We start from the raw sequence: 15,530 nt of genomic DNA, 5'->3' as shown, positions 1-15,530 counted from the left end.
AAGTTTAAAAAAGTTAGCAAAGCCTTCCTAACGATAGCTTACGAAATAATAGCGCCAATATGTCAGCATGGTCAGTAACTGCATTAGATTATTTAGAAAGCCATTATTCATAGGACGGAGTGGGGGTTGTTAACTAATCTTAAAATTTACTAGTTTTGGTTAATTTCTATGCAAGATAGTTATTAGTCTTTCTCTACATAGGAACCACCCAGAGTTGTGCATTTCTCCCATCGTTTAATGCAGCTCTGGAGACCGTTTTTGAAGAACACCCCAGGTTGGTCCTTGAACCACAATGTGACTTCAGAAATCAAGGCTGCATCATCTGGGAAACGCTTTCCTTCCAAAAACAACTTCATGGCTGGGAAGAGGTGAAAGTCAGAGGTTGCAAGGTCAGGAGAGTAGGGAGGATGGGCGAGGATTTCATAACCACATGCCCGTGTTTCTGATCTGGCGATATGCGAGTTGTGGACCGGAGCGTTGTTCTGCAGGAGGAAGGTACCTTTGCTGATCTTGTCCCGCCACTTCATTTTGATAGCTTCCCTTAATTTCCTCAAAAGTCAAGCATAATAGGCTCCTGTAATTGTGGTACCCTTTGCCAGGAAATCTGTCATCACTACTCCATCCTGGTCCCAGAAGACTGTGAGCATGACCTGGCCAGTGAAGGGCTGTACCCATGCCTTCTTTGGAGGTGGTGAGTCCAAGTGCTTCCACTGCATTGACTGGGCTTTGGTCTCTAGATCATAGTGATGGACCCAGGTTTCATCCTGTGTAATCAGTCTTTTGAAAAACTTTGACTCATCTTCTTGGCACAGCTCTGGGAGCTGTTTCGACAGACTTCCGTCCATATTTGAATTCACGATGCCAGCGTTTTACAAGATCATATGATGGGGCATTATCACCATAAGTTTCTTTCATTTCCTCAAAAGTCTCCTGTGGTGTGCGTTCTTTCAAATACAAAAACCGGATCACTGTTTGACATTCAACAGGCTCCATTTCACACCTTAGTTCCAACACCTGTAAAACAGAAACCACAATTCGTTCGGAGCTGCAACTTGCCACATAACCTGTAGAGATATAAATCATTGCACATGCAAAATTTCAGCTAGATCAGACAACTTGAACTGGGTCAGGGGCATTACTTATTGCACGCCCCTCGTATAATGTGTCAGGCTAGTATATATATATATATATATATATATGTATATATATATATATATATACAAATTTTATAATTAGTTTCGTATAAAAATATACATGAGCACATACATTTAAGATTTGACAGTTATCAATATTATCTGAGTAAATAAATATAGACTAATCACAAATAGTAAATGAATAATAAAATATTTTTATGTCAATATCAATATGAATACAATTCATTAATACGTGTATTTAATGTTGATGACTCTACATTTACAATTGAACATGCTGGAATAAATTAAAAAATAATTGACATTAATTAATAATTACATGAATGATTCTGCGCTGCAAAACAATTGCTAAGAATTGTGCATCTAAATGTATTTAAAGAATAAATATTTTATACTTCAAAGCTTAGATTATCACTTCCTTTGCTTTAAAAATATTTATGAATCAACTTGCAGAAATGGAACACAAACTGGATAATACTTGTTGATTACATGATTAGAAAATTCCGTTTATGAAGAACAAAAATAAGATGTTAGAATATAAATATAAATTACAATATTCTTAATCATAATTGTTTAAATGATACAAGTAATTTTGTTTTTAATTGCAGGAACCAGAAAAAATTTTATGAATAATAAATGTATTTATTTATATATGAGTTTTTAAAACTGATATTTTTTAATGGTATGCAATTTGTAATGACATGGTTGCATAGTAATGAGGTTGGAATTTTTGGTTATGTCGTTACAGATTTTAGAGTCGCACAATATTGAAGATGAGTATGACACAGATTTCAAGAATGAAAAGAAAGAAACCTTATGTAAAACGTGTAATAAATCAGTTGTAACTCATAAGATCACAGTACGTGAAGTATGTGGAAAAGCATTTACACAAAACACATGATAAGAACACACGCTGTGTTAAAGCATTTACAACTAATGAAGAGAAATCTTTTTCATGTAACGTGTGTAAGAAATATATAATTCTCGTGAAGTGTGTGGCAAAACATTTACAAATCAATCTGATGCGGTGGCACATGAATGACACATTTTCTCTAAGTTGTATTATCTTAAGTATGATAGAGGAAACTCCACCAGACTAGATAGAAATTCTTTTCGTAGAATCTAGTAAGATAAATAGACTACAATACATGTATACTATAACACATTTAAATGTTGAATTGGGGAATATGGATGTTGTTTTTCTATGGACCAAGAAAATCACTTGATAAAGGTGTGCTGATAAGTTTTTAATTTTATTATATCGTGTAATAATCTGATTTTTAATTTGATTATATATAATTTTAATTTGATTATATCGTGTAATTTTAATTTTGATTATATCGTGTAATTTTTAATTTTGATTATATCGTGTAATTTTAATTTTGAAATTGTAATTTTTAATTTTGTAATTGTAATTTTGTAATTGTAATTTTAATTTTGTAATTGTAATTTTTAATTTTTAATTTTGATTATATCGTGTAATTTTAATTTTTTAATTTTGATTATATCGTGTAATTTTTAATTTTGATTATATCGTGTAATTTTAATTTTGTAATTGTAATTTTTAATTTTGTAATTGTAATTTTAATTTTGTAATTGTAATTTTAATTTTGTAATTGTAATTTTTAATTTTTAATTTTGATTATATCGTGTAATTTTAATTTTTTTGATTATATCGTGTAATTTTAATTTTGATTATATCGTGTAATTTTAATTTTTAATTTTGATTATATCGTGTAATTTTAATTTTTTAATTTTGATTATATATAATTTTAATTTGATTATATATAATTTTTAATTTGATTATATCGTGTAATAATCAGTAAATAGTATCAGATGATTTTTTTTATTGATTGACTGAATGCATATCAGTTATTTTTATGTAAAATTTGTATAAATATTTTATTCACGGGTAGCAGTTACAATGTGCAACTTATATAATTAACTCGAAAAATTACTGTTAATATCGTAAGAAAGTAAATCACTTGATGAAGATGTGATTATTATAATTTTTTATTATTAAACGTTTGATAATTACTAAAATATATCAGAGGATTTTAGTTTTTTACTTGATTTAATGCATATCAGTTATTTTTTAAATAAAATTTCTATAATTTTACTTTTTTGACAGGTAAAATTTACAGTGGAGAAAAACTTACATTAAAAATATTTTATTCTTCTGAACTGAGTTGATCATTTCTTTTTCATTAAAGAATATTCATGAATCAACATGCAGAAATGAAACACAAACTGGAGAACATATGTTGAAGTACACATAATTATAGAAAATGAACTTGTCATAAAATTTGTTGCATTTTTATTTCCAAAAACATTTGACAACATTGAAAACAAATGATATTACTGTGAAATTCTTTTCACATTTTCAGTGAGAAAAGTTTAGTGTGTGGCAATTTGTTTTTTAACAATTTCAATTTGTGTTTTCAAACATGTTTGTGTAAAACACTGGAGAGAAACTTATTCTTGTGAAGCTTGGAATCTGGAGTTTTTTATTACTGTTTTAACAAAATTTAAACGAATGTGAAACAAAAAACTAAATTATTATAAATTCCGCAAAATTATTGCAAAATATTTAGCTTAAACAGAAGTGAAACTTAGTTGTTGAAAAGTGTGTTACAAATGTTTTACAGTATTTCTCCTATAACTACTGGAAAAATAAAAGTGCGAAAAGGAATCTTCAAACAATTCTAAATCAACAAAGAAACCTTATTGTTGTGAAATGTGTGGCAAAGCATTTTAAAAAATTTTGATAGGCCACATGCAGATGGAGAGAAACATTATTTAGTAAAGCCTGTGATCCAACATTTTTTAACCAATCATCGTTTTGAAAGACACTTTGCAACACACGAAACATAAACCTCATTCTTATGAAGTGTACTTTATGGCATCTTTAAATAATCCTGTAGCTAAGGAGCACCTGAGAAGACACATGGAAGAAAAACATTCTTGTGAAGCATGTGGCAAAACATTTGCAAGCAAATCTTATGTTGTGATACACATGCGAAGAATACACACTGGAGAGAAACCTTTTTCATGTAAAGTTTGTGATAAAGCATTTCCAATTAATGCAGATCTAAAACTACATGTTAGAACACACACTGGAATAATAAAACCTAATTCATGTGAAGTGCGCAGTAAAGCATTTACAACTAATACTGAGGTAGAATCACACATGAGAACACATGCAGAACAGAAACGTTTTTCTTGTAAAAAATGTGGTAAAACATTTGCAACCAGAACTGAGTTAAAAGTCCACTTAGGAACACACACTGGAGAAAACCCATATGCATGTAAAGTGTGTGGTAAGACATTTACAACTAATTCTGAGTTAAAATCACACAGGAGAACTCACACTGGAAACAAAACTTATTCATGTGAAGTGTGTGGCAAAATATTTACTACATCATCTAATGCTATAAAACACATGCGAAGAATACACACAGGAGAAAAACGTTTTCATTGTGAAGTGTGTGGTAAAACATTTGTAACCAATGCTGAGCTAACATCACACATGCAAACACACACTAAGAAGAAAAATTATTCATGTGAAGTGTGCGGAAAAGCATTTAACCACCAATCTAGTGTTACAATGCACTTGCAAAAAACACACATTGGAGACAAATCTTTTTCCTGTAAAATGTGTGATAAAGCATTTCCAACTGATACTGATTTAAAACTACACGTAAGAACACACAATGGGGAAAAACCTTATTCATGTGAAGTGTGTGGTAAAGAATTTAGACAACACTCGGCGGCTGTGATACACATTCGAGTAAAACATACTGGGGAGAAACCTTTTCCTTGTAATGTGTGTGATAAGACATTTGCAACCAGTACTGATTTTAAAGCTCACATGAGAAAACACACTGGAGAAAAACCTTATGCATGTGAAGTGTGCGGCAAAGCATTTACAACTAATGCTCAGGTAATATTACACATGAGAACTCACACTGGAGAGAAACCATATTCCTGTGAAGTATGCGGTATAGCATTTACAGCATCATCTAATGCTATAAGGCACATGCGAAGAATACACACAGGCGACAGACGTTTTTCTTGTAAAACATGTGGTAAAACATTTGTAACCAATGCTGAGGTAACATCACACATGCGAACACACACTAAGGGCAAACCTTATTCTTGTGAAGAATGTGGAAAAACATTTACAAAACAATCTCTTGCTGTGAAACACATGCGAAGAATTCACAGTTGAGTAACTATGTCTTGTAAAATGTGCGATAAATTATTAGTAATAATATTAGCTTAAAATTATACATGAGAACACAAACGATAAATTATTAGTAATAATATTAGCTTAAAATTATACATGAGAACACAAACGATAAATTATTAGTAAATGGTATAACTTTAAACTACACATGAGACTATACTAGGGCTGGCATCAAACTGGAGAATACCGCCGGGGTATATGACAAACCAGCGACACAGATTTCAAGAATGAAAAGAAAGAAACCTTATGTAAAACGTGTAATAAATCAGTTGTAACTCATAAGATCACAGTACGTGAAGTATGTGGAAAAGCATTTACACAAAACACATGATAAGAACACATGCTGTGTTAAAGCATTTGCAACTAATGAAGAGAAACCTTTTTCATGTAACGTGTGTTAGAAATATATAATTCTCGTGAAGTGTGTGGCAAAACATTTACAAATCAATCTGATCACAGTACGTGAAGTATGTGGAAAAGCATTTACACAAAACACATGATAAGAACACATGCTGTGTTAAAGCATTTACAACTAATGAAGAGAAATCTTTTTCATGTAACGTGTGTTAGAAATATATAATTCTCGTGAAGTGTGTGGCAAAACATTTACAAATCAATCTGATGCGGTGGCACATGAATGACACATTTTCTCTAAGTTGTATTATCTTAAGTATCACTATGATAGAGGAAACTCCACCAGACTAGGTAAAAATTCTTTTCGTAGAATCTAGTAAGATAAATAGACTACAATATATGTATACTATAACACATTTAAATGTTGAATTGGGGAAAGAAATTATTTTAATAACTTTTTGCTAAGCTTGTTTAAAAAGAAGTTTACTGGAATATTAGCACCAGTTAAGGGGTCTTTTTATTTCGGAAGAACGTCGTTATTTGTATGAAATATGTGGTAAAGCAATTACATTTTAATCTTTAATTATTAAAAATATGAGAACAGATAACTCTAACAATATCAACTACATGACAAAGGGATAATATCACCACATACGAGCGTCTCAATGTATGACATTAAAAGAAACTAAAATTTCAAGATCTTTATCACAAAGTTCATGATAAGACGTCATCGTCTTTTCCAACTATTCTTCAGCTAATTAACATATGAGAATACACACTGGAGAGAAACTTTTTCTTGTGATGTGTGTGAAAAAGTCATATATCATCTATATTATAAATCTCACATGTCTCTTTAAATGTATGTGTGTGTATTTCCGCATAAAACTTTCGACAGAAGCAACGGATTTTCACGAAATCTGTATAATTTTGAAGCGTGACCCTTCGGACAAGAAATATCCAAAAATTGGACAAAAGCATTCATTTCTTCACCCTCAACTGAGCACCTTTCTACAGGAAGGGGTCGGTTTTTTCACCAATATTTTCGAAAGTCATCTCTTTTTGAATGTCTAGCCTTAATTTAACTTACGTAACTTCCGGTTCAGCGATGGGTGTTATTTTGAGTTTGTGCTATGTTTTTTTTCTTTTAACACATATATATATATATATATATATATATATATATATATATGTGTGTGTGTGTGTGTGTGTGTGTGATCAATTGATATTTTTTTTCATTCAATTTTCACCCCAAACAAGGCACAGTGCCACTTTGAAGCAGGGGGCTACTATTAGGGAATTAATTAGCGGGGTCATTATGAGGGGAGAAGAGTAGAAAGATGTTTGTTAACATTACACTTGAACTTCTGCATATCATTGCAGTTGGGAAAGCAAAATCCCGGAAGGGAGTTCCAAAGACCCGCAGTTCTGGGGAAGAAACTATTGGAGTAAAAGGCTTTCTTGCACATAGGGATCTCTACTGTAAAGGGATGAGACTTAGTAGCTTGTCGGGTTTGTCGGGGGTAGTTACGTCGAGGAGGTACAAGTGTTTGCCGTTCGTCAGAGCATTCACCATTAAAGTATTTGTAGAACAGGCAGAGGGATGCAACATCTCGTCGATGGGACAGAGGTTGAAGCCTAGATGACAGTTCAGGACCTATCAGGTTGGCGACTCTTTTTTGTACCCTGTCCAGGAGCGAGAGACAAGCAGCAGATGCACATGCCCAGATGTGACAACAGTACTCCATACATGGGCGAATGGTTGCCTTATAGAGGTATAGGATGCTGGCATTCATGGATCAATTGATATTCATGAAACAGCATCATCAGACGGAGTGAGAAAAGAGCATATAGAAAGACTTATATCCAATGACTTTCATAAAATAGATGGAGGTTGATATTTTGATCAGACATGTAAAAATAAAAAAAATCTCTAGTAAAAAAAACATTCTTAAGCACAGGATCATCTTATCACCTGCGTTTTGGAGGCCTCAACTTCTTCCCGAAGACTAAATAGAGATAGCGTATCATCCTCAAATGTGGGTAACAACTGTAAGTCTTACCAACATATTAAAATATTCGATTTTATTCTGCGACAATTGGATGTGACTTGAACTAATAGTTCCACTGATGAAATCATTAAAAAGAATTTCAGTAAAGCAAAGTCTATTTTTATTATTGATTTTGCTACTGGATGCGAATCTGTCGACGATGGCGCATCTGGTGTTTTTTTTAGCATATTTTTAATCTTTTCAATGATAAAATATGTTATGTTGTTAGTCTACCAGGAGTAAAATAGTCGATTATTATAATGAGATTCAATATATGTGTCTTTTGTTGGTGTTTCACCGACAATGATGTTCGTCTCTAGTTTAAAACTTGTTGATAAACTGTCAATATTTGCATACACATGTCAACTCAGATTAGAGAACATTCGACAATCACAAATTACAACACCTTAAAAATGATTATATATGTTGCACGTACTGTTATAAATATACACTAAAACAATCACATATTACAACACGTTTGACACTCATAAGTTAACAGAGACTCGTTAAAGATACACTGACAATGTTGTTATACACGTCGGCTATATAATACACATACTACTTCCAACTAATGGGACAAGCAGCAAAATCTCACCCTAGAATGTAGACAAATTAGATACCAGAAAACCTACTCTATTAGATTCAATGTGCATTTCATTTAAACATTTCTATAAGCCAGGTTTATTCTACTCCAGTGATGATTTACAAAAAGCTCTACTTGTGAAAAATTAATCTCACAAACTCAATATAGGAAAAAATAATTTCACAGTTACAAAACCATACCTTTAAACTCAAATTTTGTTCAGTTATAACATCAAAGAAAGGTTATCGGTCCGGGTACAGTACTTGCAAAACGGTGGATCAGTTTTGCCTCCCTAATTGGGAGGCAGTAGTTAACTCCTTGTTGGGGTGGTAGTGTGGTTTTCCTTCGAAAAGGTCCATGATAATTCATCGTGTTCTCGGCAAGAGTTCTGGTGCCTTTAATTAGCCATAAATCGAGTCCCTTGTTACCCTAATTGAATTGAAAAAAGTTCAAACCTTTAGGTGATATAAACATCATGAAAATGTTCAAACTATGCCATCCTCTAATTGGAATATCTTCGGCACAATATAAAGGTGTCTCTGCTTGTAGAGATCTCAAGTCCTCTTTCACCAAACATTTAGGTGATATAACATGAAGAAATTGTTGCAGCTCCATTCTCGATAAGGCATTCTTCTTGAAGCTGAATTTTGGTGAGTTTTTCTTGCCAGGTGTTTTATCGTAGACTGAAAACAAAATGGATGCTTACAAAAAGGGCGCCAAGTAATTATCTCGGTCCATACAAATTAACCAATCACAGGTTGCCTAGTAGACTTGTGTGTAGGCGACTTAAAACAATGAAACATGGCATTGTAACTGGAATTTCTCACATTATATATAAAAGACACGTTGTGTCTGTCTGTGAATTCGTTCGCTATGAACTCCAAAACAGCTAGCACAATTTAAAAAAAATCCCACAAATGTACTTTATCTATCTGGGAGTTTTTTTTTAAATCGGGTTTGAATTGGAATGTCTCCAGTGGGTATCAAAAAATCGATAATCGAACATATCTGATTAGAGTAGCAACATTTCGATTTTGATTAAACCTAACATAAAGCTTTACATCAAGTGCATTTTATCAAACGAAAGGGTCCGGTATATAAAATCAACAGTAAGTTCTTTGATAAGATAGAGGCGCGTTCTTAACCAATATTTCTCTTTAATATCTAATTTGATTATGATACTTGACTTTTGCATTTAAAATTTAATTTCATGAAATAATCAGTACATTCTTTTATATGACAGGGATGTTTGAAATGATTATCTTTTTTATAGCACAATTGAAAAATACTTTTTAAAAATAAAGAAAAGGTTCTCTACAGTGCAATGTAGACTTCAATGTATTCTGGACTAAATCACTGTGTTTGATCTGTGTTGTTTCACTGATTATTTTTCGTCTTTTCTAACTTTTTTCTTTCCCCTTGTCGTTACCCTTGCTGATGCCTTATCCTTTATTAAGCTGGTCTCGATCCTCGATTGGTTTGAATTTGGTTGCTTGATTCAGCCCTCTGCAATGTCGTTACCTAATATCATCCCTATTCCCTTCATAGGTAAGCTACCGATTGCCCCTACTGTGATCTCTCCTGACTTCCAAACCGATTCTAAGCGAACCCTGAACAAGGGAATGTTCCTGGGTTTACCCTCTGTGTCCCTAATCGTAACTGTTTCATTGCCGTCTGGTTTTGCTCCCGCCGGCAGGTAATTTTTCAATATTAAGGATTGGGATGCACCCGTGTCCCTTAGAATGCTGATGGTCTTTTTCCGGCTCCTCTTGTCTCAAGAAATATATCCTCTTGGCGTAGAGGGTTTGTACCCCTCTTCTCCTTTCTTACCATTAGTTGTTGTTTAGTTGGGGTATCCTGCATAGGTTCTGGGTCTCGCTTCACCCAGCAGTTTGCAGCCATGTGACCCAGCTTCTTACAGTTGAAGCAAGTCAGGGGTCTGGGTTCCTGCTTGAATGGCGGTCATTTGGCTGAGAATGACGGATTCCTCATCAGTGTCTGTGGGCTGTCCCGTTTCTCATTAGGCAGGTAAATCTCGCTACAACATGGGCGAGTGGGTTTATGAGTTTGTATTCTCTCTTTGTGCGTAAGGACATATTCGTCCGCTAATTTGGCCATGTCGAGAACCGTCTTTATTTTTTTCTCGGCCAGGTGTAGCCTCATATCCTCGGGAATGCAGTTCTGAAACTCCTCTATTAACAAGCGTTGCCTCAACTTGTCATAATTTCCCTCCACGTTTTTTAGAGCTACATCATCGGTCAAAATGCCCCTCCTTTTACCTAAAAAAGTCAATATAGGTCTGGCCTTCTTGTTTCCTTAGGCCCCTAAACTTTTGCTGGTAAGCTCGTGGGACTAATTCATAAGTTTTTAGGGTGGCTGCCTTAACTGTTTCGTAGACTGCACAATTCTCTGCTGGGAGCGCTACATATGTTTTCTGTGCTTTGCCGCTCTATGCAGTTTGCAGTATTCTTTTTGCACGTCATTAAACGAATGCAGAGAAGATATGTTTTATAATTTTCATATTCATCTTTATGAGTTTTTATATGCATACATACACACACACATACACACACACACACACACACACACACATATATATATATATATATATATATATATATATATATATATATATATATATATATATATATATATATATATAAAAGTTAAAAGAAAACCATAACACAAAGTTAACCTAATCTCAATTAACGGAATTTTGGGTTCGTCACCAAAATCCGTTTTTCATGGTAACAAAAAGGAAAGAAAAAAGGGGGAAAAAGCATTTAAAGCAAATTTATCGGAAATGAGTAACTAATGGAAATGAGCAAAAGAAATACAAACCCGAATATGTTTAAAATGATCCAAGTTTATTAAAACAAAAAGTTATCAATTGCCTTTATTTCCCAAGGCTGGGGTTAAAAAATAAGCCTTAAGCAACATTAAAAATAAACAAAAAAATAATACAAAAAAGACGACAATTCTTACTTGTAAGAAAGGCTGAAAGAAAAGAACATATAAAAACGGAAAACAGTCTTGTTTTGAATTCAGTTCTTTTTAACGAAATGTTCAGTTTTTCTTTGACAAAATGTTGTTTTTTCTTTTCCGAAAGGAATCACAAACAAAAAATTTCTTTGACCTAAAATGGGAGAAAGAAGTAAATATTTTCCCTTTGTGAAGGCTCAAGTACCTTTTAATTCAAAGGGGAGAAACAGAAGACCATAAAGCCGCTTTTGTACAAATACGGGGTAAATTCTTGTATCATGGAAGATTTCCTTTCTGAGGGAAACTTCGGTTGAATAATCTTTCAAGTTCCTAGAACAAAGAGGGAATTTTCTTTCTAGGGCTGATATTCTGCTCGTCTCGTCGGCGAAATTAATTTTTGTTCTTTACAGAAAAGAACTCCTCAACACACTGCTGTTGCCTTTGTTAATACTTTGAGAATAATAATTTACCAGTTGTAAGACTCCTGTTTGCTTTTAATAACTGGTATTAATTTTTCCAGCCATAAGACCTTGTTGTCTTATAATGACTGAGAATAAAATATCGTTGACAGTTTAGTACTTCCTAATGGAGTTCTGAACAAACGTCTTTCTCCAAAAGAGGAGAGAAAAAAAACATAAGAATTTAATGTAAAAAAAAAAAATAGACACAAGGTCGTTTTTTAATGTGGGGAATATCCAGCTCCAAAAATGGGGCACTCTATAACAAAAAAAAATTGCCTCAGTCTAGAAGGATTTTTCCTTCATTGAACGAGGAGGAAATAGTTGAAGTGTAGCATCAGAACAGAGACCAGATTTTGTTAACGTTTCAATCAATGTAATCTCCGACTGAAATTTTATTATGCAGATTCTCGAGTTCGACAGAAAATTTCTCGAGTTTATGGGATATCGAAGTGGGTTTATCAGGTTTGTGTTTTTAACGTATAACTATCTGACTCCATAGAAATAAATAAAACAGACATTGTATTTTAAGAGTAAAAAAAAAGCAGCTTTATTTATTGGTGGGATATATGTAGAGAGAGTTTGTTTTAGTGGCAGAAGAGAATGTTCATGAATGTGTGAGAGAAAAGTGGCGTGGAGAGAAATCAACAAAATGAATGTTCATTAGGTAGTACTTATCAGTTTAGGTATAAAAGACAACAGTAGTAAAAGGAAAGTGTTAAGCCCGTAACGTGGGAGCAGAGTTGCCCCAGTTCACTCCGGTGTCTTCTTTCTTCTGGTTTACGTCTGAGTTAGGCAGCGTTTAGTAATTGAAGGCGTTTGCCCCATAATATGAGAGCGTAATCGGCTTCAGTTCACTGGTGCCTTATTTCTTCCTTTTTTTCTTCATTATATCCCTTAAGGTCGGGTGACAGAATCCGTCTGTACGTTCACTGACGCAGCGGGGAAAATCCTCTTCTTGAATCTCCTTTTTTTTAACCGGAAGTCCCACGCTTTCTTCCGGTGCGCACAAGAGCTCCTTCCCTCATCTCCGACTGTCAATTTCTCCACCTCCGGTTTACAATCAACTCTCACTAATCCCCACAAGTTCTAGAATATAAAACAGAGCCGTCGAATTCCGGTATTAATTTAAGGTCGTATTTGTCCCCCATTATGCTGAAATAGCTTGGCGTTAAATGGGCTGGTAAACAACAAAACAAAATACATCAAATACAATACGCAAAAGTTCAGCTAGAATTCGTCACTGACAACTTTCTCTCTCAACTTCCAGCACGTCTCTCGCCACTGCCTCTGCCAACAGACATTTTATCGGAAAACTGACCACATTCCATTTGCATACATGTGCAGTGGAAGATGAGATCTCATGAGATTCCACGAGACTACACCTTATAAATCCATGGCTGCCATCTTTAATTTCTCTTTCTCTCAGATCCCATCCGAAGGTAAGTTGTATGACCACACACACACGCACACACACACACCGGAGCGCTTTCCTCTTTGATTATTACATTCAACTCTACAAAAACAGAACAATTAGTATATTAATATTTTTTTTTAATTGGATTGAGAGATGGGGACCTTTTTCTTAAAACCATATCTCCCACAAGAACTGTTATAAAATTTATTTTCAATCGAATTAAACTACAATTTTATCGTTATTTTTGATATTATTTATTTATTATTTATCATTATTTTTATATTATTTATTCATTATTTATTATTATTTTTTATATTATTTATTTATTATCATTATTATTATTTTATTTTTATTTTATTTTTTTTTTTTTTGCATTTCGATTTTGTTCTTCTTTACAGCGAATTAAAATCTATTAAAATCCATTAAAATTAAATTAAAAACTATTAAAATCCATTATTCTTGATCCAAGAAAAATCAAAACCTGAATTTTATAATAGGAAAAGCAGAATAATATAAAACTTTTTCTACTATTTTCAATAGAATTTTAAATTTTCCAAAACCTCACCGTTATTTTGTCTCCATTGATAAACATTTAAATATTTGTTAAAAAGTTTTTTGAACCAATTATTATTTATTTATTTATTTATTTATCTTGTCTAAATAAGATTTAGAATTATTTGCTATAAGAATAGGCAAAAATAATATAATATGAGTACCTGAATTTCAAATAAAAAAAACAACTTTTCCCCCCATTTTTCGGTCGTGCCTACAAGGGGTGTAATTTGTACTAAAATATTTGCGAACGTACACGAGTGAGCCCCCCCCCCCCAATAGCGAAATACGCATCGGTTCGATGTTGTCCGCACGCACGCACGCAGCGCGTTTCAGGGGGCGTGGATTCTTTTGTTATTTCATTTTTTTTTAAATTTATTTATTTATTTTTTTTTTTTTGCTGAATATTTTTTTTTATTTTATTTTTTTTTTTTGTCGGAAATTATAGTTATAGGTAATTATTAACAGGAAAATCGGCGCAAGTCCAGAATAGCACTTGTGGTAATAAACACTAAAATACATATCGGGATCAGTAGGAGAAATGAAATGGTCTCATGTCGGTGAGACGCCGGTGAGGTCTTGTATAGAGAGGCTTATAACATGAAAAGCGAAAAAAAAAAAAAGAAAAAAAGATAATTGTGAAACATTTTTAGAGCATGTTCATGAAAAATATGGAAATTAAAAAAATTCACAATAAGCTTTGAGAAATAATATTTCTTGATCAATTGAAATTTTATTTTTTGTTTTTGTTTTTTTTAATAAAAAATAAGTAAAACAAAAACAGTCGTGTCCTCGTCGAGTAGGTTTTTATTATTCAAGAAAATAAAACGTATTCATCCACTTATTGATCTGTGCTTAAATAAAAACGTTATTTCGAAAGCCAGTCTTAACATGGGGAGGAGAGTGTGTTGTGAACCTAGTTTATACTTTCACCTGACAATTTAATAAAAAACAGACATCGTAAAACTTTAATTAAACTTGAAAATATTAATTAATTAAAAATATTAATTAATTAAAAATACTAATTAATTAAAAACTAGCGTGGAAGTAAGTGCATTAGCACCAAATAAAATTTCACCGTTTTTCGATATGAGAGAAAACACTGACGACATTCCGTGACTGGTAGGTACACGATGAAAGTTTTTGTTTATCGCCACAAGCACTAATTTGGACTTGCACCATTTTTCCTGTTAATAAATACCTATAACTATCTCCGACAAAAAAAAAAAAAAAAAAAAAATCCACCAAAAAATATACCCCCCAAAAAAACATATAATAACAAAATAATCCGAAAAGCGCAAAGATCCAGCAAAAAAAAAAAAAAAAAAAAAAAAAAACGCCAAACTTTTTTCCTTTTCAGATTAAGAAACGCTCCCTCGAACATGCTGCGTACAACATCGGAGCCGATAGCATCGGCGCCGATGCGATGCGTATTTTGCTATAGGGGCCTCCTCACTCGTGTACGTCAGCCAAAATATTTTTTCGGGCAGAATTTGGTCGTTATTTGACTTGTTTGAAAGAAACTTATTAGTTTCTTTTTTTTTTTTTTTTTTTTTTAATTAAAAAGATTGTGAATTAGAAGTGTAATATGAAAATATAACAAAATAGAAGATCAATACTCAAGGGAGGTAATTTTGTTCACTCAAGGGAGGTAATTTTGTTCAACCCATACAAAAAAGAAAAGTCGCTTTCAATTCGATACGAATTGACTGCTTTTGAAAGAAACTGGTTAACAA

The sequence above is a fragment of the Euprymna scolopes genome, chromosome 45 (genome assembly GCF_053919585.1).
Source record: "Euprymna scolopes isolate OS-2025 chromosome 45, ASM5391958v1, whole genome shotgun sequence".
Lineage (NCBI taxonomy): Eukaryota > Metazoa > Mollusca > Cephalopoda > Sepiida > Sepiolidae > Euprymna > Euprymna scolopes.
Note: the sequence above shows the minus strand (reverse complement) of the source record.